This window comes from Capra hircus, chromosome 9 (genome assembly GCF_001704415.2).
Source record: "Capra hircus breed San Clemente chromosome 9, ASM170441v1, whole genome shotgun sequence".
Classification (NCBI taxonomy): Eukaryota; Metazoa; Chordata; class Mammalia; order Artiodactyla; family Bovidae; genus Capra; species Capra hircus.
Genome location: NC_030816.1, coordinates 43957489 through 43984434, shown reverse-complemented (window position 1 = coordinate 43984434; position 26946 = coordinate 43957489). Strand labels below are relative to the sequence as shown.

Genomic DNA, 26946 nt, shown 5'->3' with positions numbered 1-26946 from the left:
GCAAGCGGAGTCAGGTTGCGGATACAGGATTCCCTCCAGGTTCTGAGCTCTCGGCTGGCTCTGGATGCTCCGAGGAGGACGTGGATGGCAGCCGAGGTGCGTGCTGCTGTGGGCGCTTGGCTTTTAGCAATCGCAGCTTTCGCGGAGCAAAATCAATCCTAAAATAACCCTCCTAATTTACAGTCGTGTTTATAGTAGTGCTCCTCGCGCTTGTTTAGAAACCAGAGCGATGCAAGCTCTCTCAGCTACCAAGCACGGAGCCGGGACAGTGAAATGAGCTGTGCCTTTAAGTAAAGTGGCTTTCACTTTGTTGTTACTCACAACCTCCGCGGGCTGGGTAACTTTGTTCTTTTTCTTTCTTGAAGGGTTACTATTCTTTTCTGTTACTCCAAAGACAGTTAGCTTTAGGCACCACCCAGCACAATCTCTGGTAGAATAAAAGTAATCAAATGTATTATATTCAAACAATGTTTCCAAGAGTTTGCAACTAGCTCTGGCAAGAGAGCCAGAGGAAAAGGGAGTGGAGAAAGGAAGTCTTTTGTTTTATGTGCCCCCCTCACCCCCGCCCTATCGTTTACCGATGGTTGGTAGGACTAGATAGAACACTGCAAGAGAAACTTCCGAAGGTTCCGAAACGTTTTTCTTACGTGCGTATCATTTTCCGAGATTTTCCTGGAACCCACCCCCCCCACACTTTGATCGTTTTCCGTTTCGCTGCATAAATTACATTTAATTTTAAAGAATGTTACCATGCATCCAATTAATTTAAATTAAGAGCAAGACCTCTTTCGCACATATTGAGTACTTTTGAATAATTAGTCAATAATTACCTTTCAAAGGCAAACTAAGAATAAAAAGTGTCACCAACATCGCCGGTTGATTTCGTCTAACTAAAATATTGAGGACGACTGCCTAGAATCCCATTCCCGTTACGTAGTTTCAGACACTTTGCAATTCAAAAGATGAGTAATACAATAAGATGAAGAACTTGAAAACCTTAATTGCCAAATCATCAAATCCGAAGGTCAAGCCTAGTAACTTGATCACATGTCTGAGAGGAGCTTCATTTTCTTCCTGTCCTATATATATATATATTTCCTCCCTTAAAAAAAAATTCTGTCATTCATGATTTACCTGTATTTAAGAGAGGCAAAAAGTTTGACCTCGTCTAAGATTCCAAACTTTTCCTATCTTTTTTATCTGGATATGTAAATTGGATTGTTTGGCATTTATAGCAAAGACTTTTCAGAGATGACAGATCCCTAGACTTTAAAATTGTATTTTATGAAAAATTGTCTCCTGAAGTTTTTACTTGCCTAATACAATTACAAAGAAAAGAGAAAAGAGATTTCCTCCTCCTCTAACCTATGTTTGGGTCTCTAGTTTATTTCTTAAATATTACTTGTTCCTAGCCATTACCCCTATTAAACATTTAAAAAATTATAACTAAAAGCATCGTTAGTGCCCTTTAGAAGATGCATGGAAAATGTAAACCGCTTAATAGAATAATCTTGAAACTAGACAAAAAGATGTAGAGTGCACTTGTTACAGAGATTAAGCACTGTTTGCACAAACGGGTGCTTTAAGGAGTAAAAATTGTAAGGTAAAACACTAGAACTAAGAATGTAGATCCCCGCACGTAGGCAATAAAACTGTAAATCTCACATACTCACAGATATTAAACCACTTCTAATAGTGAAAATAATTCTCCAGAATTTCAACACTTTCCCCAGGGTCTCATCCCCACTTCTTAGAATGACACCAAGGTAGCCTTTAAAGTTTAAAATATTCCTTTCATCTATTGAATGACTAATACTCAGTGATGTGAATACAAATACCTTTCCATTAGACCAGGAAACCAAAGAAGTAACATCCTTCACTCTGATGAGTGTAGGTGGTATAAGGAATCTCCTTATTGTGTCCCTTCTCTCTATCAGACATAGAGGCATGTTCAGCCTTGCTTTTATTTTTAGAGACAAGAGACTTCGCATTAAATGCACACGTGCCAGACTACTGACAGTTTTGCTTGCAGAGTTGCACAATGATACTCCTTTTTAGGTTTACCAACCTTCTTTCTTTTGTATCTAGGTACAGTGATGAAAAAGTCATGGAATTTAACATAAAGTAAGTGACTTAGTCAAGGAAAGGATGATTGTTATACTGTTTTATACAGTATATATTTTAATATATAAAAACAATATATAAATTAGCAATAGACTCTTTGACTACCAGCAAAGCCAATAAACCTCTTTGTACATGAAGCCATTGAAATAAAAAAATAATCAGTTCACAAAACTTATTTTAAAATAACTTAAAATAGTTAATTCCTTTATATCACTTTTAAAATGGTTTATTTTAGCATCTTATCTATTTGTGCATATTATTGCTAAGGCAAATTTTAGAGAAGCAAATGTATGTATGTTTATAAAATGTATTAGAAATCATTTTCCTGAACAATACCAAATGGCATATATATAACCAACACATGTGAGCCAAAGCAGAAATTCTAGAAAAATTGTTTTTTATATATTTGTTGGGAAATGCAGCTAATAGAATACCCTGCTTATATTTAGATAACTTTGGAAAAAAGAGACTAAAACTTTAATATTACATTTATAAACCCTCTTTTGAAACATCTGTCTTAACTGTATAGCAGACAGATGACAAATGCCTTTTTTCAGATACAAAGAAAATATGCCCAATATTTATGCACTGTTATTATCTGATTACTGATAATTACATGTAACTGTACATATATGAAAATAAATGTACAAATTCAGGAAACATTCCAAATGAGGGTATAGCTATTATCTTCATTTAACTTGCTTCAACACTAATATTTACCTCACTGTTTATTTCTGGGAGATATTTTCAATTTTAAGAGAGGAATAGTTACTTAGGAGTAAATCCTAATGACTTCAGGGAATAAGTTCCATAAATTTTCAAATAAAAGCCTTTGTGCATGTATGTGTGTGTGTGTGTGTAGTAAACAGGCCTTCAGAGGGGAAAGGAAAAACCTGAGACTTTAGTTACAAATCCAAGGCTGCCAAACTAGTTAACAGTGACAGCAAAATCAAAGGGCTGTTTCTGAACCTACTAGTTTTGCACTTACTGTCTAAATGCATTCACAGCTGGTAAATGTGGAAATGCAAGTTCATCACAGAAAAGGGGTAATTTAAACTGAATTAGAAAAGGTCCTGTACAGAAGAAACTGATTATAAATAGAAAAAAAAGAAAGCATTATGTCTCAGTTAATAGATATTACAGAAAATTGGGTTCTCTATTTGTGATTTCAGTCTAAATGTAAACAATCTTTCCACCGTGCAGGAAAATCACTTACATGTTTACGTTAGCATGATTTATGTAGTATATATAAAATATTTACTTGTAGTCCAGTGTAAAAAATGTACATAGGCTAAGCTCATAAGTAGCAGTGATTTTACTTATTCTTCAGATTTTCAGATTTATCTAGTAGTATAAGAAGTCAGAGGTCAGAAATCAGAAGTCAAGGCTATATTTTGTACCTTTATAAAAGTTCATTCACTTTTGCATGGTTGGATAAATTGGTAACACTTAGAAGATTAAAATTATAATTCTTTAACTGCAATTACTGAGTTAATTCAAGAGAGCTTAACAAATAAAAATACAGTTTATCAGAATTATAAGTCCAATTGAATATTGCTGAGGTGTCACTCTGAAATTTTCTGATAACTTAAAATATTCAAAAGTGTTAAATAAAATAACTTTAATTATTTGATTATTATTAAAAGAATTAGTAAACATAGCAGAGAAATGTGACACATTATATTCAAATTCACTTAACACATGCCCATTTGTGCTTAAGAATTTTTTTTTCCAAATTTGGTTTTGCTGGAGGAGGCTCGTCCATTACTTATAGTTCTCTATTCCATAAATCACCAGCACTGAGAGGAAGAACTAGCTTAAATTATGTAAATTACTTCTACATGCTTACATGGTTTTTCATCTTGCAACTTTTTAGCTCTTCAAACCCAGTGGATTTTCAGATGTCAAGGAGATCTGTGGTAATTCAGTGACCACCAGGGGGCATCAGGATCTCTGGGTGTCCTGAATAACCAAGCCTGCACTGAATAAGGATGAGGTAATTATAAAATTATTTACATATATAATTATGTATGTGTGTATATATGTGTGTGTGTGTGTATAACTTTATATATGTGTATATATATAATAAATACATACTTGTTCCTTTGACACTTTTAAGTTTCTTATACTCTGTACCTATACCAGTGTACTAAAGGGCTTGTAAAATTTTGTGAGATGTTATATAACCTATTTCAAACTGTTCAGGCCATATTTAACTGAATAGATTCTGAAGGCACCTTCAGTTCAGTTCAGTTCAGTCGCTCAGTCGTGTCCGACTCTTTGCGACCCCATGAATTGCAGCACGCCAGGCCTCCCTGTCCATCACTAACTCCTGGAGTTTACTCAGACTCACGTCCATCGAGTCAGTGATGCCATCCAGCCATCTTACCCTCTGTCGTCCCCTTCTCCTCCTGCCCCCAATCCCTCCCAGCACCTTAGAAGGTGAATTATATTGCAGAAAAGCTCTCTCCGATTCTTTTAAACCAAACATCTGAGGAACTCTCAGTCTCCAGATACACCTCAGATACTCTCTTGCTTTCCACCCACTTTACTCCTAAAGTCTTTCACCCTCAAAACATGGCCAGGCTGGGATTGAGTGTTCCCTTGGACTTGATAGAACTGCTTTTAAGGATCCTGTGATATTTCCAGGACTCTCTTGCTTGAGGAACATTTTATAGGCCACTTCTACCCATGGTCTTCTGCCATGGTTAATACTAAAAATGAAATTTTGTCAAAATTTGCCTGCATGATCTCAAGGAGATCTAAGAAGAGGTCTGAACTATAGTAATCTTATGCATCAAAGTAATTTAGAAATAGTATTTCTATGTTACAGGGAAAAGAATTTAGAAATAGTGTGCCCTAGCTGTAAAATTATAAAGCTGTGGGTACTTTTCCCACTAAGTGTGCTCCCCTGCTAGTTCAGACAGTAAAGACTTCTCCTGTAATGCTAAGAGAACTGGGTTCAATCCCTGGATCGAGAAGATCCCCTGGAGAAGGAAATAGCAACCCACTCCAGTGTTCTTGCCTGGAGAATTGCATGGAGAGGAGCCTAGTGGGCAAAAAGTCAGATACGACTGAGCGACTAACACTTTCAAGTGTGGAATTCTGTACACTGCCAAAGGTGTTGCCTTCTGCTGCTGCTGCTAAGTCACTTCAGTCGTGTCTGACTCTGTGTGACCCCATAGATGGCAGCCCACCAGGCTCCCCTGTCCCTGGGATTCTCCAGGCAAGAACATTGCAGTGGGCTGCCATTTCCTTCTCCAATGCATGAAAGTGAAAAGTGAAAGTGAAGTCGCTCAGTCATGTCAGACTCTTAGCAACCCCATGGGCCACAGCCCACCAGGCTCCTCCACCCCTGGGATTTTCCAGGCAAGAGTGCTGGAGTGGAGTGCCATCACTTTCTCTGGTTGCCTTCTACTACCCCTTAACTAGGCCCACAGTGTATTCTCTGTGGAGAAAGTGGGCAAATTTCTGAGAGGAAAAGTGTCTTAAGTCCCTAATGCAGTCCCATTTGAATTTCAACAATATTAGCAGCTCTAAAATATTAGAAAAGCTCTGACTGAGAAGTAAATACACCTAAATACCTCAAAGAAGTCCTCATTGAGAGAGGAATGAAAATTCTGGGCTTAAAATTTGCTGGGTGAACCCACATGCCTGAGGCTCAGAAGCTCTCTGAACCTAGCTACCCAGGTATGATGTTTGTCCTAATTATCTAAGTGTGGACTAAAAGAGACATACCATTAGAGCTCAAATGTTGAGTGCAGAGCAGGGTTTCACTGCAGTAATTCTGTGTAAAGCTAGATTTCAAATGTTATACAGTGTGGCAGTAAGGAAAATGAAGACACTAGTGGACTGAACCAATGAATCGTTGGGAAGAAATATGATCCCTTTGAACTGACTGTACTTCTAGAAGTTCTTAGACAATTGTGGAGAAAAGAAAACCTCAAGAAGGAGATGCTAGATTTCCCTTTCAGTTGAACTGAGCAAATTAAAATAGACGAGTGACTATATACTTTTCCTTGATGATGTGGATCAAATAGATAACAGATTCACAATCTAAAATGCATAATATTTCAGTAAAAGAATATTGACAGAGACCTTGATTAAAATAGTATTTTTAGGTATTAAATATTTAGAAAGGCACAGGGGTCATATTCAAATGAATAAAGCATAGCCCAATACTCTCAAGACCTAATACCATCAGGATTCCTTTGTGATTCATGTTTCCTTTTAGAAACAGTAAGATCATATGTTTAGAGATATAGGTAACTAGACAGTTTTACTCAGTGTTGATTTCAGCCATGAGAACAATGATGATGTCTACATAGTCACACTTTTAACCATAAATTACAAAGTGATCCAATGCCACAATAAGGATCATCATCTGGCTTGTTCAAAGGTCTTTTCTTCTCCCCTCTCTGTACTCAGATCAGATTAAAAAAAATGAACATTCATACTCCATCTCAAGATTCTGTGAGTATATTCTTATCATTGTTTGGTTATATAGATGCATTTGCTTTAGCTAAAGCTACAAAGTTAAGCTGACACATTCTCTGGTTGATTTTAGATTGATGAAACAACTGAGGTCAATCTCAGTTTAATTAAGTATTTTAATATCTGATAGTCACTCTCTTGGCAGTCTTTTATGCAACAAGCTCTGGTGGCAAACTGTGTAAAATTAAAGATGTAAAAAACATGACAGAAGTTTGCCTCATTTAAGGATAGATGATAATCAGAAAAGGCAAAACCAACTTTATCTACCTCACAAGTACAGGGAAAGGAAATTTACCCTGCATTCCGATAAAGAAGGACAAGACCCCTTATGAGAGTTCTTTCAAATCTCAACATGGATTTAATGTTTCTATACAATCACATCTGCCTTTATTTTGACAATTTATCATATATTTACATGGTAACTTTGAGTTAAATTTTGAGGAACAATCACCTTCTAAATTTGAATAAAGGTATACTATAATAAGTACAATATGGGAAAGTGTCCATTAGAGCATCACGTTTTAAATGGTAGTTATATGCTGGAGAAGGCAATGGCACCCTACTCCAGTACTCTTGCCTGGAAAATCCTATGGATGGAGGAGCCTGGTAGGCTGCAGTCCATGAGGTCGCTAAGAGTCAGATACGACTGAGCGACTTCACTTTCACTTTTCACTTTCATGCATTGGAGAAGGAATTGGCAACCCACTCCAGTATTCTTGCCTGGAGAATCCCAGGGACAGGGGAGCCTGGTGGGCTGCCGTCTATGGGGTCGCACAGAGTCGGACACGACTGAAGTGACTTAGCATAGCATAGCATATCCTTTTTAGAGGATAACAGCTGTGATTCAATCGATTACACTTGTTCCCAAGGCTACACAACAGGATGGTGAAAGATACTGAATGAAAAAAGGTGGGGGAGCAGTCACAAATTTAGGACGAATATTATAGTTCTATGTATTCAAGTATCTCAAAATATAATATTTTAAAAATTTGCTCTATAGTCACCCCTTTGATTCATAGTATTTGCCCTGTTTTTATTTTCTATCTGTTTATCTTTTCTCTCTTCAGCTCTAATTAATCTGCTACTTATTCCATCCAATAGAATTCTAATTTCCATGGCTTGTTTTTTTTTAGTTTTAGAAATTGTTTTTTATCTTGTTTTGTTTTTCTAATTTCTGGTTATTTTTTCACAGTATCTTTTTCATTTAAGGTTACAGTATGAATCTTTTATGTCTTTAACCAATTTACAGGGATTTCTTTTATCAGTTATAGTTTTATTAAATTGTCTATTTCGTGTAGGTCTTGATGTAATCCACCCATTTGTAGTATTTGCTGACTGTTGTTCATGGTGAGATCAGGGCATATTTTGGTGATGGTGGATCCTTTCTAGCTTTGGGGTTTTGAGATATATACACACTTATATATATACATACATACACATACATATACAGATATGTGTATATTTGTATATATACACATATTGTATACTTGTATATACAAATATATACTTGTATATACAAATATATATATGCTCTTTTGGTCATGTTAAGGACATATTTACCTGTTGTCATTTTTGTTAAATGTGATTTTGGTTTTTAATCACAAAAGAATATTGATTTTTCACAAACACATTTTCAGGCCCTGTGGAGATGAACATGTGGTGTTTTTTTAGATATCATTTCCTTAATGTTACTCCTGACTCAAACTTCACTTATCACCCTAGTTACAACAAAATGTTCCCCTTTCCCAGCCTCCACCCCTTCCTCTAGTTTACTATACCCTTTGCACTTATAATCAGACACTGGCTGGCTGAATCCCAGGCTGTCTTATTTGGACTGCTATAACACGTACCATAGCCTCAATGGCATATAAAACAACAGAAATTCGTTTCTCAGTTTTAGATGCTGAGAAGTCAAGATCAAGGTACATGCAGACTTGGTGTCTGATGAGGGCCTACTTTCTGATTAATAGATAGTCATCTATTTGCTGTGTTCTCACACATCAGAAGGGGCAAGGGGAGCTCTTTTAGGCCTCTTTTACAAGGGCACTCGTTCATAAGGGCTCTGCCTTCATGACCTAATCACTGCCCAAAAGTCCCACCTCTTAAGAACATCACCTTAGAGGTTATGATTTCAACATATGAATTTGGGGAGGACAAATAGTCGGTTCCTGTGCATATGCACGCTCACTCAGTTGTTTCCAACTCTTTGAGACCACATGGACTGCAGTCCTCCAGGCTCTTCTGTCCATGGTACTTTCCAGGCAGGAATACTGGAGTGGGTTGCCATTTCTTCTTCCAATTGATCTTACCCAACCAGGGATCCAACCCAAGTTTCCTGTGCCTCCTGCATCGGCAGGCAGATTCTTTCCTTCTGTACCACCTGGGATTCCCTCAGAGATGTCCTTTCCTTCCTCATCCAGAGCCCAGACTATAAAGTTTCCTTAATGATTAGAATGTTTTCTAGTCCAGGGGTCCTCAATCTCTGGGATCTAATATCTGATTGTATTGCTGATCCTGCTCACAGCATCAGTTTCCTCTCTGCATCTCATTGTGTGCATTGTTTGCTGAACCCATGGTAGGCAAGGCATGACCTAAGGGGCTGGAAGAAAATGAAAGGAGCCAAAGAAACTGCAGACACGTTTATTCTCTCCTGGCTAGCACAGCAGCTGTAGCAGCAGACATAACACAACATAATTGCACACAACCCTGACGGGCTTTTCCATGTGAAGCTTATATATACTTACAGAACAAAAGTAGCCTGTGGCCAAGTGGGTACCTCATGACATGCATGTGCAATGCTGTAAGTGATCTCAGCTGTTACATAACCATGTAAAGTCATTGTTTACAGAAAATGAGGTGAAGAGGGCATGAGAGCATGGGGCAAGAGAGCCTGACTGGTGCCATCTTATTAATTGTCCCACACTGATGATCTGAAGTGGAGCTAATAACAATAGAAATAAAATACACAATGAATATAATGCACTTGAATCATCCCCAAAACAACCCCCCTACCTGTCTGTGGAAAAAGTGTCTTCCATGAAACTGGCCTCTGGTGCCAAAAAGGTTGGGGACTGCTGTATCTAGTCAACCTTCTATTAGGGGCACAATCCACCATCAAACATGTGTGTGTGTGTGTGTGTGTGTGTGTGTGTGTGTCTCCACTGCAGATCTCTGCCTCCTCTCCCAGCAAAAGACAACTCATTCAGGCACCTGTCTCAATAGACCAATAAGAGAACCCCTACCCTGGAAGCTGAAATATTGGATGACAACTTGCCCCTGGGTTTCCCATCCCTCTTCACTCCTAGAGCCTTTCTCTCTCTTTCTTCTGAGCATGGCCTGGCCATCACGTGCCTGGATGTTTGCAGCACAAGGGCATTTGGACTGTCTAGTCAACATCTTGTCTGGACCAGGAGCTGTCACATCCCTACCAGTTGTAGTCTCCCTTGCTAACAATGAGAACATATCTAAGCCTCCAGCAAACAGTCATCTTGTACGTGTTTGTTTTTTTTTTCTTTCTATACATAAAAAATAAATCTGATTATCTATTTTTTTTCCTTTAAAGTTTCTTTTAAAAATAAATTGTTTAAGAATTATGGGAAGATGGCAGCAGTTGTGGAAGCATAATTTGTGTCTACCATGATTCCCACATAACACAGGGCCATTAAGATATTAAAACCAAAATCCACTAACAATATTTTAACAAGAGCAGGTGGCACCAGTGGTAAGGAATCCAATTGCCAATGCAGGAGATGCTTGAGAAAAGGGTTGGATCCCTGGGTTGGGAAGATCCCCTGGAGGAGGGCATAGCAACCCACTCCAGTATCCCCCTGTAATCACAAAATACAAACCAATGGACAATACCCACTAGACCTGCCCAGTATCACCCTAAAAGTGGGAAAAGCAGAAGGAAGCAACAATGTCACCAGACGCCTGAAGGCCGGGCACATTTTCATTAAAGCAGCACAGAGAGCCCAGCCCTACCCCTTTCCAGAAGAGCCCCACGCATGCTCTGTGCAGGTGATATGTAGGGCCCCACACCAGAGCTCAGAGCTTGGGCGGTGAAGGAGTCCAGTAAGGAGCTGCAGTTGAAGGCAGAGGATCTTGGCTAAACTCCACCAGTGAATGAGGCAGACATCTAAAGTAACGCATGAAAGTCTTTAAATCCTCCCACTGAACTGTCAGGGTTCCAGTGGGACTGGACTACACAATGGACATCAACAATAAGGAGTAGAATCAAAATTAAGTAGGATGGGAACGGTAAAGACGAACGCCAGGGAAGCTCAAATTCAGGTCTGGAGCCAGGAAAAGCAAAAAAGGCACTGGTGTCTGACACGAAACTTCAGGGGCTCCAAACAACTCAGAAATCAAAGTAAATGAAATGTTAAGGCAGTAATTCTTCAAAAAGAGAATTTAATGCCAAAAATCCTTGACAAGCAAAATCTCAAACTTTTAAAGATAGAATCATTAACAGTTTGATGCGGAGCCATTCTGGAGCCTAGAGGCAAAAGGAAAAATCAGTAATGCTGATCCTGATCATATGACAGTGTTTCATGAAAATGTTCCAGGCGCCCTCCTTGAGAAGTCTACGAAAGAACCCGCTTCAGAAATGAAAATAACCGAAGAGACTTTGCAGTAAAGGTTAGTGTGAAGATTAAAGGAAGGTTTTAAAAAAATAGTATGTAATTGATACAGATTTGGGTCCTTGGACTCTATTTAATCAATTGAAATCTGCTGAGGAATTCAGACAGGGCTTTATTGGGACTCCTGTTGCACCGAGGGAGTGAAAGCAACAAGTGTCCTTGCTTGCTGTTGAAGTGGGGAGGGCATTGTTTCCTTAAAGAGGTGAGGGTAGGGGGGGTATCATTGGATGCTGGAGGGGTGGTCTGCCTACCCACTTGGTGCTGCTGTGTGCAGTGATCATGCACAGTACCCTCCATTGACCCTAGCACTTCAGAAGTGGCAGTAGGTTTGTGGCCTTTTGGTATGCTATTGTTTGTAATTAACCAGACTTTAGGTGCCTGTGGTTAATTTTAGTCCTATATATTCTCCTGCTGGAGGAGACTTTTATCCAGGTACAAGCATTCAGGTAAAGGGACCCAGATTCCAGCCTATGTCATAATAGCTTTATATTCTGAAAATGTAGATATGATACAAAAAGTTGGGAAAGGGGAGGAGAGAATTGAAATGTGAACTTCTGTTTTCAGAAGTCACAGCTAATTCTTATATTTTCCCTAGCTTATCATAATTTATGATTCTGAGGTATAGTTAACAATCAAACATTATGTTAATTTCAGATGTATGACATGATTCAACATTTCTGCATATTGTAAAATAGCAACATGCAAAAAATATTTATTTTAGTATGTGACAGAAATTCACATCATTAATGTAATTAACAGATGGAGCTTTTTAAATGAGGTAGGTGCCCTGATGTATTCAGAGCAATAAGTCAGACTGGGGTGAACATCCTCAAAGCAACTGGCATTTCAGGTTGGTCTTGGGTTGCAGGAATAGCTGGTCACATACAGTTGATGATTAACATTTCAGAGATAAGAGATAGTATATAAAGGGCACAGCAGGGTATGCCCATGTTACAGAAGAATAGAAACTTCCAAACATTTGAAGAAATTTAATTGGAATGATCTTGAAAGTAGATATTATGAAGACTAACAACAGCATCAGGTGTGAGTTAGGAAGCAGAAACTCTGAGTTGATCCTTGAGACGAATATAATCCAGGTGGGCACCTGGACTGCTGCCTGTGGAAAACAAGACGCTGGCCCAGAGGGTCCAACAACGTTTACATGGAATTCTTAACCCATAGGAACTGGGAAAATAAACGGTGGTTGTTATGTTAAGCTGCTGACTTGGGGGCAAATTTATTATGCAATTGTCTGAAACTAATACAGAAGTTTCACAAACTTTTGTGGGTGTCTAATTTCCAAATTAATTTTCTCCATCTTAAAATGCCTCTAGTAGTCTGTTTCCTCATACATCAGAGCACTGAAGTATGGGGGTTCAGTTGCGCCCTATACATATTATTTTCCATATTTTTTTTACCATTCTGTGTGGTGATATATTGTGGTTTTAGTATTTATCTGATGAGTAATGAACTTGAATACATTTTTATACATTTATTGGCTATGTGAATATCATTTATTAAGCATCTGATAAAAATTTTTCTTTTTTGAATTGTCTATTATAGATTATAGTGGTGGTTCATATGTGTAGATATGCATCGTTTATCAGGTGTATTTTGCGGTTTACCTTTTTACTCTGTTAATATAATCTTTTGATACAAAGAAATTCTTGATTTTCTTCTGGGATTAGTAATGTTAATATCTTGTTCAAGCAATCTTTGCCTAATTTGGCGCCACAAAGATAATTCTTTGTGTTTTCCTCTGTCATCTGTATTGTTTTCCCTTCCATACTGGAATCTGCAATCTGCCTAGAATTGTTTTTTGTTTATGGCGGAAGGTAGAGATCAAGATGCATTTTTTCCCCCATGAAGTATATAATAGACCCAGCATCATTTCTTCGAAAGAGCTACTTTTCTTTTTCTTTTTTTAAACTTTATTTTACTTTACAATACTGTATTGGTTTTGCCATACATTGACATGAACCCACCACGGGTGTATACAAGCTCCCAATCCTGAATTCCCCTCCCACCTCCCACCCCATATCATCTCTCTGGATAATCCCCATGCACCAGCCCCAAGCATCCTGTATCCTGTATCGAACATAGACTGGCACTTCGTTTCGTACGTAATAGTATACATGTGCATTGTACTATAATAGAGCTTTGTTTGTAATCTGGTGGATGACTATGTGTGTGAAAGATTCTACTAACTATTTGTGATATTCAGTTGTCAAAAAAGCCATACTAGTCAGAAAACTGGCATATTTACCTATTTATTTTTGAGTAAGGGGGGCAATGTACTATTTACAATTCTGTGCCATTGTATGGCTTTACAGAGATCTCATTCTTGTTGATAGGACTTCAAAAACCTTTTGTTATAATTTGAGACAATGTCTAGTTATTGTCCATTTGAAGTTTATCTTGATCTTTGGAAAAATATATTGCTTACTTAAGACAAACCTACAGGTGTTTCATCTGCCTTAATTCTTCCTGTTTCACTGGACAGGATGCAGCATTCAGTGCCACAAATGATGTTATGAATTATGGCAAGAATAAAGAAGCTTTTAAAGGCATGTCCATCAATTTTTTCTGAGAGAAAAGAGCCCTGAAGCCGTGCATTCCTGCTGCTTCCTGTTCTTCGCCTTCCTCCCTTATCCCACGTGGGACATAATACAGACTGAGAGTGTATAAAGAAAATGATGATAGAAACTTAGAACCTTAGGTAAAAATACATTTAAGTTTCAAACATATCACCTGTTCCCTAGCATTTAAATGATTCTGTTAACCTGGGCTCTCTGCTTCCAGGATTGCTCATGCTCTCAGTACATTCTCAATAGTCTGCGAGAGCCAGGGTCCCCAACCTTTTGGCCAGGGACCAATTGGCTTTGGAAGACAATTTTTCCACCAACTAGGGTGGGGGATGATTTCAGGATGATTCAAGGACATTTTTGTGAACTTTATTTCTATTATTAGGTCAGCTTCACGTCACATCATCAAGCATTAGATGCCAGAGGCTGTGGACCCCTGTGCTGGAGGGTTCTGTTTTCAACACAGAATACTTTACTCCTCCACTGGAAAGTCTCTAGTGATTGCCATCTCACGCTGTGGTATGAATCAAGTTCATTAATGACCAAGAAAGCCCACCAAACTATGACCCTGGGACTGCCACCTCTCTTGTCTGTTTTCCCCTTTCTTTTTTCTATCACACTGATTTCTCGCTCTCCTAACAGGCCAGGGGAGCTTCTTCATCGAGCTGTTCAGATTCCCTCTTCCTGGAATATAATGCCTCTAGACATTTATATCTATGATTCCTTTACCTCCTTTAAGTTTACTCGTCTCTGCTCACAAAGGTTTTCCTTGGACTTCTCTATTCCTTATTTTTTTCTTTTTCTACAGATCTTATCCCCATTCAATATGTGATGTCATTACTTAAGTTTATTATCTTTTCTTTCCAAACTAGACTGTAAGATGCATGAGAATGGGGAATATTTTCTTTCTTTGGTGCCTTGAACAGTGGTTACACACATACTACATACTTGATAGTTGAATGTGTGAATGGATAGTTTTCAGTTAGTTTGACCATGTGTTTTATTATCAGCTCTGTGAAGTTATTTCTAGAGATGTGTTTCACAAGGACATTTCTTGTAGCCTAGATTTTCCAAAAGTGGGATTTTTGGCAGTGGTGTTAATGACAAAAATTCAAATTTTTGAAAAGCATTAGAGTGACTCATATATAAAATTCAAAAGAGGGAACAATACATCGGAGGATGTATATTCATTTTTAAAGAGCTATACATAATAAAATATAGCAGATAATTATTGGGGAAATAAGACAGAATTAAGCAGGATATGTTCTCATTATACATGCTTAGTAAATTACAAAAATTATCTCTGAACTCAAGATGGACAGCTCATCCTCAATCCAGTTTACCTGCTTAGAAACAGAATGTGCTGATAAATGTCTAGGTCTAAGAACATAAATTATCATTATCTAAAACTCCTTTCCTTTTTTGGGGGGAGACCCCTTAAGTTTCTTAAAAATAAACCATATAAAATCCCTAAAGCCAGGAATTCTTTATATGACTCCTAGAAATGTCTTGAAAATATATGTAAATTGTGTGTGAATGTATATTTTCTAGGTGAAGTTTCCTAAATCTAATTTTTGAAAGAATTCAAGCAGAAAAAATTCAGAACCCAGCTTTAGATCAGTGATTCTTTTACCTGGCAACACATTAAAATCATCCAGGAAGCTTTTTAAAATTGTCAACCCCAGGCCAGCAGTTTGATTTATATAGATCAGTCTGGGGTGGTGGGGTATAGATACTAGATATATATATTTTTTGAGCTCCTTGATTGATGCCACTGTATACACATAGTTGGGAATAATTGCTACCAATTGAATAGTACAAAATTACCTAGATTTTTTTTTTTTTAAACACAACTTTGCTTGTTTTCTGAGCTAGTAAGTCTACGGTGTGGCCTGATAATGTGCATGACTAACAAGTTTCCAGATCATTCTTTGCTTCCGTTTTGGGATGACACCATGAAAAACCTACTTTGGCACACTGGTTTTTAATGCTGGCTGCTCGTTGGGACTATCTGGGGTGTTTTTAACATGCTGTTGTTTGATACTGCTGCTCCTGCTAAGTTGCTTCAGTCATGTCCACCTCTGTGTGACCCCAGAGACGGCAGCCCACCAGGCTCCACTGTCCCTGGGATTCTCCAGGCAAGAACACTGGAGTGGGTTGCCATTTCCTTCTCCAATGCATGAGAGTGAAAAGTGAAAGTGAAGTCACTCAGTCGTGTCCGACTCCTAGTGACCCCATGGACTGCAGCCTACCAGGCTCCTCTGTCCATGGGATTTGCTAGGCAAGAGTACTGGAGTGGGTTGCTATTGCCTTCTCCGTTATTTGATACTACCTGGCTTCATTAGAGATGCTGATTTAAGTGGTCTGAGATGAAATCTGGGGTTGGGTTTTTTAAATAGACTCTCAGTTAATTTTGTAACTTTTCAAAGAATTATTGATTCACAGAATCAGAGTATACAGAGGGACTGTATACCATTCACCCAGTTTCCCTCAGTGTTAACATCTTTATAAAGCTATTGTACAATATTAAAACCATGACATTGATGCTAGTACAATCCACAGCATGTTCAAATGTCATCAGTTTTACAGTTACTCAAGTCAGTTGTGGGTATGGGGTGTGTGTGTGTGTGTGTGTGTGTGTGTGTGTGTGTGTGTGTGTGGTTCTCTCAATTGTGTCCTGTGTGTAGAGGCATGTAGCCACCAATATAATCCAGATGTAGAATTGTTACATTATCACAAAGATCTTACATCCTTTATTTGCTCCTCTTTGCAGTTACAGTCAACTCTTCTCCCCACCATTCCTAACCCTGGGCAATCACTGTTATCTTCTCCATCTCTATCATTCTGTTATTTTAGAAATGTTTACACAAATAGAACCATCCATGAGCTTTTGAGATTGGCTGTTTTCAGTCAATGTAATATCCATGTAATATCCAAGTTTTTGAGTATATCAGTAGTTTATGCTATTTATTGATAATAGCATTTTATTGTATGAATATAACATAGTTTATTTACCCATTCATCCACTGAAGGACATTTGGATTATTTCCAGATTTTGACGTTTACAAATAAAACTATGAACATTCATGTACAGGTTTTTATTGACAATAAGTTACCATTTCTCTGGCGTAAATGCCCAAGAGTACAACTACTGGATCATATGGTAAGCACAAGTTTTGTTTTGTGAGAAACTGAAACTGCTACCATTTTACCTTCTGACTGATAAAGTAGCATTTTACCTTCTAACCAGTAATGTATGAGTGGTCTCATTTTTCTGCATCCTTGCCAGCATTTGGTGTTCTCACAGTTTTGGTTTTTTTTTTTTTTAATTAGCCACTAATTTAGGGCTTCCCTGGTGGCTCATCTGGTAAAGTATCATCTGCAATGCAGGAGACCATGGTTTGATTCCTGGGTCGAGAAGATCCCCTGGGGAAGGAAATGACAACCCACTCCAGTAATCTTGGGCTTTCCTGGTGGCTCAGTCCAAATGAATCCGCCTGCAATGTGGGAGACCTGGGTTCAATACCTGGGATGGGGAGATCCCCTGGAAGAGAGCATGGCAACCCACTCCAGTATTCTTGCCTAGAGAATTCCCATGGATAAAGGAGCCTGGCGGGCTACAGTCCATGGGGTCACAAAGAGTCAGACACGACTGAGTGACTAAGCACAGCACACAGACACTAATTTAGGTATGTAGTGATATCTCCTGTGGGTATAATTTAAACTTTTCTTATACCTAATGGTATTGAATATTTTCCCATATGCTTATTTGCCACCTGTATATCTTCTCTGGTTAAATGACTCTTCATATCTTTTTCATATTTATCAAATATACTGACTTGTTTTTGTAGTGTTGAGGTTTGAGAGTTTGTTATATATTCGAGGTGTAGGACCTTGTATTGAAGAAGGAAATGGCAGCCCACTCTGATATTCTTGCCTGGAGGATTCCAGGGACAGAGAAGCCTGGTTGGCTACAGTCCATGGGGTCACAAAGAGTCGGACATGACTGAGCAACTAACATGTGCACGCACACATACACACACACACACACATACACACACAAGACCTTTTATAAATATATGTGATTTATAAATATTACCTTTCACTCTGTAGCTTGGTTTCTCATCCTCTTCACAAGGTACTCCACAAGGCAGAGGTTTTTAATTTTTCTGTGGTTCATTTTTTTTTTTTTATTTTATGAGCTGTGTGCTTTTGTTGTCAAGTCTAAAATCTCTTTGCCTGCTCTAGAGACTTAGGACTTTTCCATATGCTTTTAACAGTTTAATACTTCTACATTTTACCTTTAAGTTTTTGAATCTTTTGAGTTAATACTTTCTTATAAGGTATGAAATTTAGGTAAAGGTTTACTTTAGGGGCCCTATGCTCCAGTTGCTCCAGAACCATTTGTTAAAAACATTTGTGCAGCAAAGTTATAGAAGAGGCCATCAGTTCAGTTCAGTTCAGTTCATTTCAGTCACTCAGTTGTGTCCGACTCTTTGCGACCCCATGAATCGCAGCATACCAGGCCTCCCTGTCCATCACCATCTACCAGAGTTCACTCAAACTCACGTCCATTAAGTCGATGATGCCATCCAGCTATCTCATCCTCTGTCGTCCCCTTCTCCTCCTGCCCCCAATCCCTCCCAGCATCAGAGTCTTTTCCAATGAGTCAACTCTTCACATGAGGTGGCCAAAGTACTGGAGTTTCAGCTTCAGCATCATTCCCTCCAAAGAAATTCCAGGCCTGATCTCCTTAGGGATCCCAATATATAGGGGTTGTCAAGGATCAGAAGACCCAGTGAGGAAGGAGGGTGCGGTGTCCCAGAATGCAAGAGGGCAGTGTGTTTCAAGAAGTGGTCTGCTGCTGCTGCTGCTGCTAAGTAGCTTCAGTCGTGTCTGACTCTGTGCAACCCCATAGATGGCAGCCCACCAGGCTCCACCGTCCCTGGGATTCTCCAGGCAAGAACACGGAAGTGGGTTGCCATTTCCTTCTCCAGTGCATGAAAGTGAAAAGAGAAAGTGAAGTTGCTCAGTCGTGTCCAACTCTTAGCAACCCCATGGACTGCAGCCTACCAGGCTCCTCCATCCATGGGATTTTCTAGGCAAGAGTACTGGAGTGGGGTGCCATTGCCTTCTCCATCAAGAAGTGGTCAGCTCTGCCTAATACTGACAAGAGGTCAAGCAGAATGAGAGTTCGGATAAGATAGAGAAGCAGGACTGGGCTTTATACACAGAAACTTTATGCTGATAAAAATATGAGGACAGGGTTTTCTTGTCTCTTATCATAGCATATGAAAGAAGAATAGAAGCAGATGATAAGCTGACTTCATGATAAGTTTTGCAGTACTGTGGCATCTGTATGGCTGGGAGTGACAGCAGCACAACTTAAATAGCTAAAAACATATGACTCATATAAGGAATTGAGTGGGACTGGTTTTAGGACTAACTGGAGCCAGGGTATCTATCATCCCCAAGGTTTTCTTTCTGCCTCTGTCTCTACTTTTCCCTCTTCTTTGTGGATGGAACTTGTTTCTGAGAGAGGCACATCATCTGGAGGTTGTAGGATGTAGTTGGGGAGAGAGTGCTGCAGAGAGTTAGGAGTAGATGGGGGGCCTGTAGGAAAAGATGGAGACAATAACCAGGATAATAGGGGTACAGGTAATTCAACAAACATTTTCACCTACAGTTCACTCTTTCTTCTAATATAAATTTATTTATTTTAATTGGAGGTTAATCACTTTACAATATTGTATTGGTTTTGCCATACATCAACATGAATACACCACAGGTGTACACGTGTTCCCCATCCTGAACTCCCCTCCCTCCTCCCTCCCCATACCATCCCTCTGGGTCGTCCCAGTGCACCAGCCCCAGGCATCAAGTATCATGCATCGAACCTGGACTGGCGATTCATTTCATATATGATATTATACATGTTTCAATGCCATTCTCCCAAATTATCCTACCCTCTCCTTCTCCCACAGAGTCCAAAAGACTGTTCTATACATCTGTGTCTTTTTTGCTGTCTCATTTGCAGGGTTATCGTTACCATCTTTCTAAATTCCATATATATGCGTTAGTGTACTGTATTGGTGTTTTTCTTTCTGGCTTACTTCACTCTGTATAATAGGCTCCAGTTTCATCCACCTCATTAGAACTGATTCAAATGTATTCTTTTTAATGGCTGAGTAATACTCCATTGTGTATATGTACCACAGCTTTCTTATCCATTCACATGCTGATGGACAGTTCACTCTTGAACAACACACATTTGAACTGCATGGGTCCACTTCAGATTTTTTTTTTTTCCTCAAGAAATAAGGTACTATACTGTCTGCAATTTGTTGAGTCCAGGAACACAGAACCACAGATAAAGAGGGTGACTGTAAAGGTATACTCAGATTTTGACCTCTGGAAATGTCAGCACCCTTAATCATTGTTCAAGGGTCAATTTTATTTCCCTCATCCATCCACAGAAAAGATTACTGGGGAGCTATCTGTATTTTCATCATGTACATAGAAGTGTTCAGTTTAGTCAGTTCAGTGGCTCAGTTGCATCCTGCTCTTTGTGACCCCATGGACTGCAGCACACCAGGCCTCCCTGTCCATCACCAACTCCCGAAGTTTACTCAAACGCATGTCCATTGAGTTGGTGATGCCAACCAACCATCTCATCCTCTGTCATCCCCTTCTTTTCCCGCCTTCAATCTTTCCCAGCATCAGGGTCTTTTCAAATGTCACCTCTTCGCATCAGGTGGCCAAAGTACTGGAGTTTCAGCTTTGACATCAGTCCTTTCAATGAATATTTAGGACTGATTTCCTTCTATGATTATGAACGTAGAAGTGTTCATATGTACTCAAACCGTATTTATTGCATATGAATATATATGTGTGTTCATATGCGTAGCATAGATGTCTTATAATAGGATTTTCATTTAATTTTTTTGATCTAAATATAGAATATTTCAGAAAAACAGTTTTGTTGTTATAGTAGGTACCTCAGCTCCATCTGAAAAGGACTAGGCAATGTTTATTTAATTTTTTATACATTTTTATTGGTTGTTTTACAATGTTGTATTATATAGTTGCTTTACCATATATAGTACGGTTGCTTTATGATATTAGTTTCTACTGAACAGCAAAATGACTCAGCTATATGTTACATATAGCCCCTCCCTTTTGAATTTCCTTCCCATTAATGTCAACATAGTGCATTAAGTATAGTTCTCTGTCCTATACAGTATGTTCTCATTAGTTAGCCACTTTATACACAGTATCAGTAGTATATATGTGTCAATCTCAATCCCTCCCACCCTCCTCTTTTCCCCCTTGGGATCCACACATTTGTTCTCTACATCTATGTCTCAATTTCTGTTTTGCAAATAGGATCATCTGTGACGTTTTTTTCTAGATTCCACATGTATGCATTAATATACAGTATTTATTTTCGTGTTTCTGACTTGCTTCATTCTGTATGACTGTCTTTAAGCTCATCTCCATCTCTACAAATGACCCAGTCTCATTCCTTTCTATGGCTGAGTAGGATTCCACTGTGTATGTGTACCACATCTTTATCCACTCCTCTGCTGATGGACATTTAGGTTGCTTCTGTGTCCTGACTGTTGTAAATAGTGCTAGTATGAGCATTAGGGTACATGTATCTTTTTGAATTATGGTTTTCCCTGGGTATATGCCCAGGAGTGAGTTTGCTAGATCATATGGTAATTCTATTTCTAGTTTTGTAAAGAAAACTCCATATTGTTTGGGTTGTTTGTTTTGAATATATTGAGCTGCATGAGCTCTTTGTATTTTGGAGATTAATCCTTTGTCAGTTGCTTTATTTGCAAAATTTTTCCCCTATTCTGAGGGTTTTTTGATCCTTTGCCATGCAAAAGATCCCATTTGTTTGCTTTTATTTTCATTACTCTAAGAGGTAGATCATAAAAGATCTTACTGTGATTTATGTCAAAGAGTGTTCTGCCCATGTTTTTCTCTAGGAGTTTTATAATGTGTGGCCTTAAATTCACGTCTTTAATCTATTTTGAATTTATTTTTGTGTATCATGTTAGAAAGTATTCTAATATCATTCTTTTACATGTAGCTGTCCAGTTTTCCCAGCACCACTTATTGAACAGGCTGTCTGTTTTCCATTGTATATTCTTACTTCTTTTGTCATCAATTTTGGTAGACATGAGTTTGACCAAACTCCAGGAGACAGAGAAGGACAGGGAAGCCAGGTGTGCTGCAGTCCATGGGGTCGCAAAGAGTTGGACGTGACTGAGTGACTGGACAATGAAAAGGAGAGTGTAGGTGTATAGGTTTGAAAAAGGGGCTTCCCAGGTAGTAATAGTGGTAAAGAACCCACATGCCAATGCAGGAGATGTAAGAGACAAGGATTTCATCCCTGGGTTGGGAAGTTCCCCTAGAGAAGGGCATGGCAACCCACTCCAGTCTTCTTACCTGGAAAATCCCATGAACAGAGGAGCCTGACCTCTGGGCCCTTTGTCTTGGTCCATAGATCTATATTTCTGTTTCTGTGCCAGTGCCATACTGTCTTGATAACAGTAACTTTATAGTATAATCTGATATAATATGAAGCAATCACAGGAACACATTCAAGGCCCAAATTTAGGACCTGTTTCAGGAGACTGCATATCTTTATGATATAAATCTAGCTTTACTCCTTAATGCTCAGTTACTCTCATAATAGACTGTATTACACATGTACTTATTGATCACTATTCTCAACATGTAGTAGAATAAATCAAAAAGGAAAGAAGCTGAAAGATGGCCCACTGAATAATATAGGCACAGAAGTTAAAACACATTATTGTTCCAAATTTCATTAAGTTCAAGTCCTAGGTCCTTACCAAGCCATTTTTGAGTTGTAAAATGGTCATATCCCACTAAACAAGTCCTTTGCATCTGCCATGAATAGGCTGAAGTTTCTTGCAAGGAAAATATCTCAAAAGGAAAGATTTGAAGTGGAAGTTCCTAAAAGGGATTCCTTTCATAGCTTGATGGAGAAAAATCCTTTACCTTATCAGAGATTTATGTCTTGGCAAAAGCCATCTCTGTTTACCCCATCTCCATTCTATTAGCAGTTGATTAGAGAAACACACTCCATGTTACTGTAACAAGGTTTCCTGTTCTTTACATCCAGGAAGCCAGCCATAAACAACTGTCTTACTGCTGCAGATCCCAGAGCTTCTGTGTCATTTTTAATAACATTGTCTGAGCTCACCTGGGCAAGTGAATATAGATTCAGAATGCTGTAAATGTATCATTGTCTATCAAATACTTTCACCTTTGATAAAAAGAATTATTAAATCAGCTCATAATCAGCCATGTGTGCTATCTGGACAATCTGGGGAAATAAGTATGTTTTAATTTCATGTTCCCCAGCAGAGGGTCTTTCCTGGTTTATGGTTTTTGGTATAAATTTTTTGGGACTATATTTGTTTGATAGTTCAAAAAAAGAATATTTCCATTTAACCCTCCATTTTTGTCTCTTCTTTATATATGTTGTATCAGCATATAACCTCAAACAACATTTATTAAAGTCTCTAAGCACTTGCTCTATTCCCCCTGTTTGCATCATGTATAAATTGATAATAAATTTTCTATTTAATCTCACCATTTGCCATAAATGATTTTTTCAAGAAGTAGCTTCAATAACTATAATAATAATATATGATAACTATAGCATCAATAACTCAGGCCTAACTAAGTTTCCAGTGGTCATGCATGGATGTAAGAGTTAGACTGTTAAGAAAGCTGAGCGCTGAAGAATTGATGCTTTTGAACTGTGGTGTTGGAGAAGACTCTTGAGAGTCCCTTGGACTGCAAGGAGATCCAACCAGTCCATTCTGAAGATCAGCCCTGGGTGTTCTTTGGAAGGAATGATGTTAAAGCTGAAACTCCAGTACTTTGGCCACCTCATGCGAAGAGTTGACTCATTGGAAAAGACTCTGATGCTGGGAGGGATTGGGGGCAAGAGGAGAAGGGGACGACAGAGGAATGAATCAGAAGTAGATGTTTTTCTGGAACTTCCTTGCTTTCTCCATGACCTAATGAATATAAGCATTTTGGAAACCCACCTTGTACATCTGGAAGTTCTCAGTTCATGTACTAAAACCTAGCTTGAAGGATTTTGAGCATAATCTTATAAACATGTTAAATGAGCACAGTTGTACAGTAATTAGAACATTCTTTGTCGCTGTTCTTTGGGATTGGGACAGAAAGTGACCTTTTCCAGTCCTGTGGTCACTGCTGTGTTTTGTATAATTCTGTGTTTTCTTGCCACATCTTTTTAATCTCTTCTGCTTCCGTTAGGTCCTTAAATTTCTGTCCTTTATCATGCCCATCTTTTTTGAAATATTCCCTTGGTGTCTCCAGTTTTCTTGAAGAGATCTCTAGTCTTTCCCATTCTATCATTTTCCTCTATTCTTTGCATTGTTTATTTCAGTTCATGTACATCTATGGTCAAATCCCAGGCCCTATTCTTATTCATTTTGTGATTTAGGGCAGGTGTCTTCCAGCTGTTTAGTTTCAGTTTCCCCATCTGTCTAATAGGGATAAAAATGTATCTCCCAGAGTGATTGTAACAGTTTGAAGTTTGAACGTAACTCACCATGGTGTCTTACAGTCAAATTTTACAATAGTTGTCTTTCAGCAAAAGAACTCAATCAGTAGTCATTTAACAAATTGTATTATTGTTGATCATTCACCCGCCTAGTTGACTTGGAGAACAATTTGCTACATGGACCCAACTTCCTTTGCGCTGGCTCTGACTCCACATCATCCGTATCTCATGAATGCCTTATCTTCTCCAGTTTCCCTGTCTTCTTCACTGGGACTAGTTACAGATCTCTGCCATGCTGGAACCCTCATGCATCTATGGTAGGTTTGAGGAACTCCAATCCCTGAATGCTTCTATGGAATGGACACTACCCCAATGCCCTGGGAACCTGTTACCACAAACTTATCTAAGTGATGTTGGTGGCTAAGAGTGTTGAGAAAGCTTTGTGTTCCAGGTCCTTTATATAGGTACTTTATTTAAAAAGAAAAATGCTAATTGTATTTTGTAATCTTAAATAATTGTGACTGGAACTTTCATTTTACAGCCTTTTTCTCTAACTTGTTACTGGGAATTATTTATGGAACTTGGCATGTTTTTTGGATATTCTCCCCAGCTTACTGAATTCTATTTTAATTCTGAAAGTTTGGTATCTTTAGGATTTTTCTGAGGATGTATCATTTGTTTTGTAAATAGAGATATTTTTATTCCTTCGGTATTTAAAAATTTTCCCATCTTTAAGTCCAATTGCATTAACAAAATTGTCCACAATAATTTTCACAATTGCAATAGTTGACACAGATGTCTTAATTCTTAAATTCTGTGTTATTAACATTTCACTCTTCAGTATAATATTGTTTTTGTTAAATATCTGTTGCTAGTATTTATCATTTATTTTTTCCTTCTCTTTCTATTAGAGTTTATTTTGTTATTATTGGCTCTTTCAACTTTATTGATCTTCATATAATCATATATATTTTTTACTTAAGTAGAGATCCTCTTTTTGGTCATTCTTTCTGGAGTAAACACTACTTAGCCATTGTTTATTATGATTTTATCTATTTCCTGATTTGTTTTTAATAATATTGAAGTGAAATTCATATAATATAAAATTGAGGATTTTAAATGTTAATTCAGTGGTATTTAGTACATTCATAATATGTGCAACTGTGAACTTTATCTGATTCTGAAGCATTTTTACCACCCAAAAGGAAACCTACTAACCAGTTACTCCTTATTCTCATTCTTCTCTACTCTCACCAGCTGACAACTGCCAGTCAGCTCTCTTTCTCTGGGTTTTTTCTGTCCTATATATTTAACACAAATGATATCATACCATCAGTGCTGCTGCTGCTGCTGCGTTGCTTCAGTCGTGTCCGACTCTGTGTGACCCCACAGACGGCAGCCCACCAGGCTCCCTTGTCCCTGGGACTCTCCAGGCAATAACAGTATGTGGTGTTTTATGGCTGACTGCTTTCACTCAGAATGTATTCAAGTTTCCTCCAAATTGTAGCATTTATCAATACTTCATTTACTTTTCCTGCTAAATAACAATACATTGTAATAATTGTGTCTATCCATCCTTTGATGGGTCAGTTCAGTTCGGTTCAGTTGCTCAGTCCTGTCTGACTCTTTGCAAACCCATGAACCGCAGCCCACCAGGCCTCCCTGTCCATCACCAACTCCCAGAGTTCACTCAAACTCATGTCCATCAAGTCAGTGATGCCATTCAACCATCTTATCCTCTGTCGTTCCCTTCTCCTCCTGCCCTCAATCTTTCCCAGCATCAGGGTCTTTTCAAATGAGTCATCTCTTCACATGAGGTAGCCAAAGTATTGGAGTTTCAGCTTCAGCATCAGTCCTTCCAATGAACACCCAGGACTGATCTCCTTTAGGATAGACTAGTTGGATCTCCTTGCAGTCCAAGGGACTCTCAAGAGTCTTCTCCAACACCACAGATCAAAAGCATCAGATCTTCAGTGCTCAGCTTTCATTATAGTCCAACTCTCACATCCATACATGACCACTGGAAAAACCATAGCCTTGGCTAAACAGACCTTTGTTGGCAAAGGACCTTTTAGCTACTGTGAACAGTGTGCTGTGAGTGTGGGTGAATATGTATTCAAGTACCTCTTTTCATTTCTGCTGGGTATGTACTGAGTGGATTGCTCAGTTGTATATATATTTTTTTAACTTCTTCATTTTATTTCTTTACAGCTTAATCATCTTCATTGTACTTTTTCCACAAAGGTTCCATTTTACTGTTTTTCTATTTAAAAAAAAAATTTATGAGTATAGTTGCTTTACAATGTTGTGTTAGTTTCTAATGTAAAGGAAAATGAATAAACTATATGTTTACATATATCTCCTCTTTTTTGGATTTCCTTCTCGTTTAGGTTACCACAGAGCATTGAATAGAGTTCCCTATGCAGTATATTCTCATTTTCAATCCTTATGCCATGGAATTGATGCTTTTGAACTGTGGTGTTGGAGAAGACTCTTGAGAGTCCCTTGAACTGTAAGG

The 26946-nt window shown here is 38.4% G+C and overlaps 1 long non-coding RNA gene across 2 annotated transcripts; it reads left to right on the top strand.

Moving 5' to 3' along the window:
* On the top strand, nucleotides 10–26946 carry LOC102191429. Of its 2 annotated transcripts, XR_001296080.1 has the most exons (4): nucleotides 10–96; nucleotides 4001–4120; nucleotides 11184–11256; nucleotides 24582–24592. It is a non-coding gene; the product is annotated as an uncharacterized LOC102191429 (long non-coding RNA). The 2 variants fall into 2 exon arrangements; XR_001918579.1 differs by lacking the exons at nucleotides 11184–11256; nucleotides 24582–24592 and adding an exon at nucleotides 26819–26946.